This window comes from Dendrobates tinctorius, unplaced genomic scaffold (assembly GCF_039654945.1).
Source record: "Dendrobates tinctorius isolate UK_male_01 unplaced genomic scaffold, ASM3965494v1 ptg000166l, whole genome shotgun sequence".
Taxonomy (NCBI): Eukaryota; Metazoa; Chordata; class Amphibia; order Anura; family Dendrobatidae; genus Dendrobates; species Dendrobates tinctorius.
The window spans coordinates 4,900,995-4,907,136 of NW_027361833.1; the positions used below are offsets into that span (position 1 = coordinate 4,900,995).

At 36.5% G+C, this 6,142-nt stretch overlaps 1 long non-coding RNA gene across 2 annotated transcripts in view; it reads right to left on the bottom strand.

The window, feature by feature from the left end:
* The window catches only part of LOC141053643 (uncharacterized), a 67,843-nt gene extending 61,936 nt beyond the window's left edge, over nt 1-5,907 (bottom strand). For both annotated transcript variants that reach the window (XR_012221247.1, XR_012221246.1), the window contains exon 1: nt 5,570-5,907. This is a non-coding gene — a long non-coding RNA (uncharacterized lncRNA). The remainder of the gene's footprint in view (nt 1-5,569) is intronic.
* Nucleotides 5,908-6,142: the final 235 nt, after the last annotated feature.

Below are 6,142 nucleotides of genomic sequence, written 5' to 3' on the forward strand. Positions count from 1 at the left end.
TTGTCTTAGATACCACTATTGCAGCTTTTGATTACATATTAGATAGCTTCCCAATCATCAAAGACTTTAGAGTGATGCTGTCACCGTAAAAAGTTATCTGGATCAAAAGATGGGTTAAAAAGAGTAAAACATGTGGTATGCCTAATGAAAGGAGATGACATATATATACCTAAAACCCTTATGTGTATATATATATATATATATATATATATATATATATATACACACACACATATACACCTGCATAGTTCAATGTAAGATTCCATTAAGTGACATAGAACAGCGCAGCAGATTGTACATCAAGAGCAATTGAAATATGGAATGTAACCTAAATGCCAGTGTGAACATAGCTGTGCATAAATTACATTAAAACTTATCAGTGCATATCCAAGTCCATCAGTGGATTAGAAATCAATAAAAAAAATGTTGCAGTCTATATGCAAGTTGAAAGATTCTGTCTTCTTCTTTTAAGACACATCCAAACCTGGAACACCAGAACACACCCAAAAATGGCGCCGATGACCACGCCAAAGGCTTTGTGCACAGAGATTAGTGACAAGCATTAGACAGCCCGTGAACAAGCATGGTCATTTCCTGTAGAAGTCCCGGAGTGGGGCAAAGTACATACAAGGTCATATCTGTCTTCTGCATAGTATAAGGGAGGGGGGTCACAACATTGTCTTTCGGGTGCTAGGATTTAGGGTTCTGGTGGTGTGATGAAAGATTTACAATTTCGTTTATGCTATGTGACTTCCTTTGCTTTACATATGATTGGTTGGGTAGCATTTTTTGCTAGACAATGTGCTACATTCAGTACATCTCACACCTGTAGACCACCAAACTGCATAAAAAGTCAGATTTAAACTTAATATTTTTTTTCATTTACAAAAAACAAGCTCATGTCACATTACCCACCTACCACCTCCTGGATGTCCCCTGGAGAAATAAAAGGGGAAGAACAGGATTTCTTCAACCATTCTCAACACATTGAAAGTATATTAGAAGAAAGACAAGGCACAGAGGGTTGACATCTTCAGCATATCAGCATAGCACGTGTCAGGAAAGCCCTGGGAACATCCTTGAAGTGTATGCCGTAGCATGAGTCACAATTTAGGCTCTTTTTCCACAAATTTTTCCAAAAATGATTATTAATTCTAGGGAAGAAGGGAAACATTTTCCTTTACCTTTCTTCCAGGAAGTTATTGCCTATCCTGGAATCTATTCCCATATATATAAGAATGGACAAGTATAAAAACAACATAAACTGGGCCTGACACAATCTATATTTGCACTATTAGATATTTGGACGACCTTAATACTTTTTTTACATTGATTCTAAAAAGTTAATACTGCAGAAAAAAAGTGTCTGTGATATCTAAGTCTCACGCAGGATGATTTTTGGTTATTATTTTGCCACATCATACATGGAGGTTATGGAAGCAATGATTCAGTTTGTGCCTTCAACCCAGACTTGCAAGCAGATGTTCCAGAACAAGCAGATAGCTTTATCTTTACATGTGTGAGTGAGAAGAGAGGTATAAATGTAAAGTAAACTGCTGCGATTCCTGCACTGACTGCTGCAGAGTGTGGTATAGACTGATGTGGTGGTATGAGTATGGCGGGTTGCAGAATATGGTAGGTTTTTTTTATTTACAGTAAATCTCTCTGATAGACCATGCCAGGTGTTCGTCACCTAGATTTGGATAGAATCTGTTGTCCAATTCATCATTCATCAGTTCTGCTAACAAAAATATAAAAAAATATTTGTGTAGACGAGCCCTAAGCAGATCTAGGTTTCCATAGCTAAGCAAAGCCTTGGAGTATTTCTTTATCCCTTTATTTCAGTATGGAGGCAACTATGGAATGGCATTGAGAACTTCCATGGCCTGTTTGTTCCCTGATAGTCTTTCTCTACAGCTAGGCCTGGAAGACACGTCTGCACAACCAACAATAGTGGTCAATCTATTGATAAACTTACACCAAGGCAGACAATGAGTCAACATATGATAGTGATGAGTTTTTTGTTTTTATGAGTTTAGACATTATACATATATATAATGTGTAAACTCGTAAAAACACAAAACTCATCGCTATCATAAAAACACTTAACTCATCGCTATTATATATATATATATATATATATACATATGTACTGTACATATACATATATCTTTTTTTCAAGTTTCAAAATGTTACAATACTAAGAGAGGGGTATGTCCAGGATTGTCTTGTGCCATAGAGGAAATCACAGAAAAACTTAGTACGGTATATATAAAATTCAAAATTTATTTAAATTGCCTTAAAAAGGTCAAAAAAAGACACACCACATCCAACGGACAGAAGACTAACAACATATAAAACATACACGGGCTATTGCATAGATATCCACCTATATGTTTCCTGATTGTCAGCACATAACAAAAAGTAAAGGGCAAAACATAAAATAGTATGAAAGAAGGAAATCTTGTAAAGTACTAATGTGTTAAGCAGATAAATGTATAAAGTGCATAAAGTATAATGCACGAACTAATCTATGTACAAGCTAGTGCTCGTAACTGTGACATATTGGAAACTACATTCCATTTATTTAGAAGTCCTGAGAAAAGCAATATGACTTCTTTCTTGTAATCTCCAGCCTCTCCTTCCATCTTTGCATCATGCATTGAACAGAGGCCACTTTCTACACATCGAGGGCATTGTCTGAGACTCCTTACACAACAGGCTGATTTTATTCTGCATAATGTGGCCACTGTACCAAGACTAACCCCATATTTCTCCGATCTCGCAGGCCTTCTCTACAAATATCTCCAGCTCCTAAAGGTGGAGTAAGGCTCGTAGCAGGAGCTAGGAAGACTAAAAGTTTTGTGTGACTTTCTTCACCGATAAATGGCTTTGTGTCGCTCCCAGTCAGCCGATAGTCTTACAAGTAGACGTGTAACTCAAAGCTTTAGGCCATAATGCAAAATCTGTAGCAGAGCCTCCCACCTACCATGTGCCAGTAATAAGAAGAATAATGACTTCTTATGTGCAAAGTGCCATTGGACCCCTTTATGCAGCAGGGCCCGATAGTGATGGCAGTAGGGCAGAACATATGTCTTCCAGATTGTTCAGTGTTTACGCACTTCTTCTGGTTTTGCCTTTAAGAATAATGTAGGCTAGCATTACCATCAAATGTGTGAAATATTTCACCATTATTAATTTTGTGAAAACATTTTTCTTTTCCAAATTTTTTTCTAAATATTTTATTCTTGGGTTTGGCTCAGATTGGCTTTGTGTGCATTTTAGAGATCCTTGGCTTGACAAATTTGTTTCCCCAAATTAAATATTGCAAAGTATAACACAAATATAATGCTATTTCTGAGCTAGGTATAGGTAGAGCATACATTTATACAATATGCTTAGAGCGCAGTATTAACACCTGTAGGTTCCCAGATGCCAACCAATCAGATTGCAGCCGCAGCGTGTAACGCAACGTCTCATTAGTTCCTATAGGTTCCAAATTCCCACTTTCAAAAGACAATGAAATATTGACTTCCCCTCACTGTGCTGTAATAAAGAAAGAAAACAAGAAGGGAGACGTTCTCACTTCTTTACAAATAATAATTTACAAAGTGAGTTTCCACAAAGAATAGCAATTTTTGTCACTGTTTATTCTATGTTTATCTTTTATGCCAGTAAAATAACAATATTGAAAAGAAGGATTTTATATGTGTGTATAGCGCCACTGTTCTATCTGCTTGGTTTACCCGGATCTCCAATTCTCTTGCCAGTTACCCTCACATGAACAGGTTAATTAGATATAGGTACGTGTGCTGCTTCTCTAATCCTAATGGCATTATTGATCATGCAAGAAGCCCATCTGATAAGAATCCCAGTCTCCAAAGGAATCCATAGCTATCATTCAAGCCCGAGTCACGAATACAGACTAAATGACTGCAGAACGCCATTTACACAAACATAATTAAGGCGCAAAATGACTCAAGCAACTCGTTGTCTACCAAATGTTTGTATCAGTCTTGAAGTAAGGAGGATCGTCATGTTAAAATCTGCTCAACTGCAATTTTATGGAAAATGAACATGGGGAAAAAAAAAAGAATCTGCCAACTACTTAAAAGGCCTATAGGGATGTGAATCACAGTATTTAGTAAATATTGGATTTCACACCATTGTAAATGATATTAAGAAGATACGAGACACAAATGGAATAAATCATGTTATGTCTTTTTACAAATGTTCTCACCAGAAAGTGTAATAAAAGTACTCGTCACTTGTGTGGGAGGAAAAGCAGCTACAGTATACTGACGGAAAGTACATAGTCTGCTTACTAAGGCAGCCATACTTTTGGATTTCAGATACCCCGTACCCCTTTCTTAATTATAGCCAAGCAATAAACATATAGAGAACATCTATCTATCTATCTATCTATCTATCTACCTATCTATCTATCTGTCTATCTATCCCATATCTATCTATCTATCTATCTATCTATCTATCTATCTCTATCTACCTAATATCTATCTATAGATCTATCTCATATCAATCTATCCCATATTTATCTATCTACCTATCTATTATCTTTCATGTATCTATCTATCTATCTATCATCTATCAATTTATCTATTTATCACATACCAATTTATTTATCTATCTATCTATCACAAATCAATCTACCTATCTAAAATCTATTTATCATGTATCTATCTATCTATCTATCTATAAATCTGTCTATCACTGATCTATCAATCTATTTATTCATTTATCAGATATCTATCTTTCTATCTATCTAGTATCCACATATACATATTAATTACATTTATATTACAATTACAATATATGTATATTTATTACATTTCTTCTGCATGTCTCGATTATATATGTAGTATATATACATATAAACAAATACAATAATGATCATGTTACTGCTGCGTGTTACTGTCAGTGACTACTAAAATGACACTATGGTGTTTAGGTCATGTTTATAATAATGCCAATGTAATAATGACTATACACATATAGCGTAATCAGCGTTAACCATTTGTTAGTATGATACTATCAACATAAATATTGATCTAAACAGTTTGCTATATAGAAACCATATATCATGGTGTTTAGGCTAAGCCTGCGAAATCTGTTACAGGAAAATACCCTGTAACCGAGTCAGACGTATAATTCAACTTTTCCAGATATAACACTCCCAGGCCTACAAGTCAGGGACAAAACCATTCTAATTTTATACACTTTTTTTCTTTTCCAAGCATGGCAATGTACGTGTCACAAGCTCTCACTGCGGAGCAGATGATACGCTGCAATCTCACATAGGGAAAGGTGTCCAATTAGTAAGCTGATGACAATTTTATCTTAATGTTCTATGTGTTGGGAGTTGAAACAGTTAAAAATGGACCCACAAGCGCACAAACAAAAATGCATGCAACACATAATAAAGAAGAGCAATGCAATATAATAAAACATGCATGTTACATGTGCACCATCTGAAGGAGGGTCTGATATGGAGGAGAACATTAATGAAGAAGGCAGCCTGGACAATGAAACCCTACATGCTTGAACTTACCCCAGAGGTGCAGTTGTTCTGGCCGCACAAACGTAAGGATTTCTACAAGACAAATCTTTGGGAACATTTTCCTTACACAATCAGAGACAAATGCACACACTTAGGGCTTGGGCTGGTAGGGCTGATTGCTGCAGAGAAGTGCACCAGGCAGAGAAACGCAGCCTCCAACTGTGTTCCCAGCATTGTCATGGAAATGAACCAACTACCCCACTCATCCCCTGCGCCGCCATCTCGCCTTATTTGTCATCTCGTATTGTCAGCGCAAATGTTTGCAGCTCCACTCAGGGATTGCAATCACAAGGTAGTTTAAAATGTCGCTGCTTCTCTCCAGCACCTTTCAGATCTCCCAGTCTAAGTGAAGCTCCAACCCACATCATGTGGATAATGCAGGCAAAGTACATTAAATATTCATAGGGAATAGTTCATTTCTTAAAGGAGAATTACCAAGTCAGATAAGTAAATCAGAGCGATGCAAAGTTAGGGGAAACTAGGAATAGTCCGAAATTCTCACGGTTCCTATAGCACAGGGCGGCACGGGTTAATATATTAAATGACTATCTGATATTTTATTAC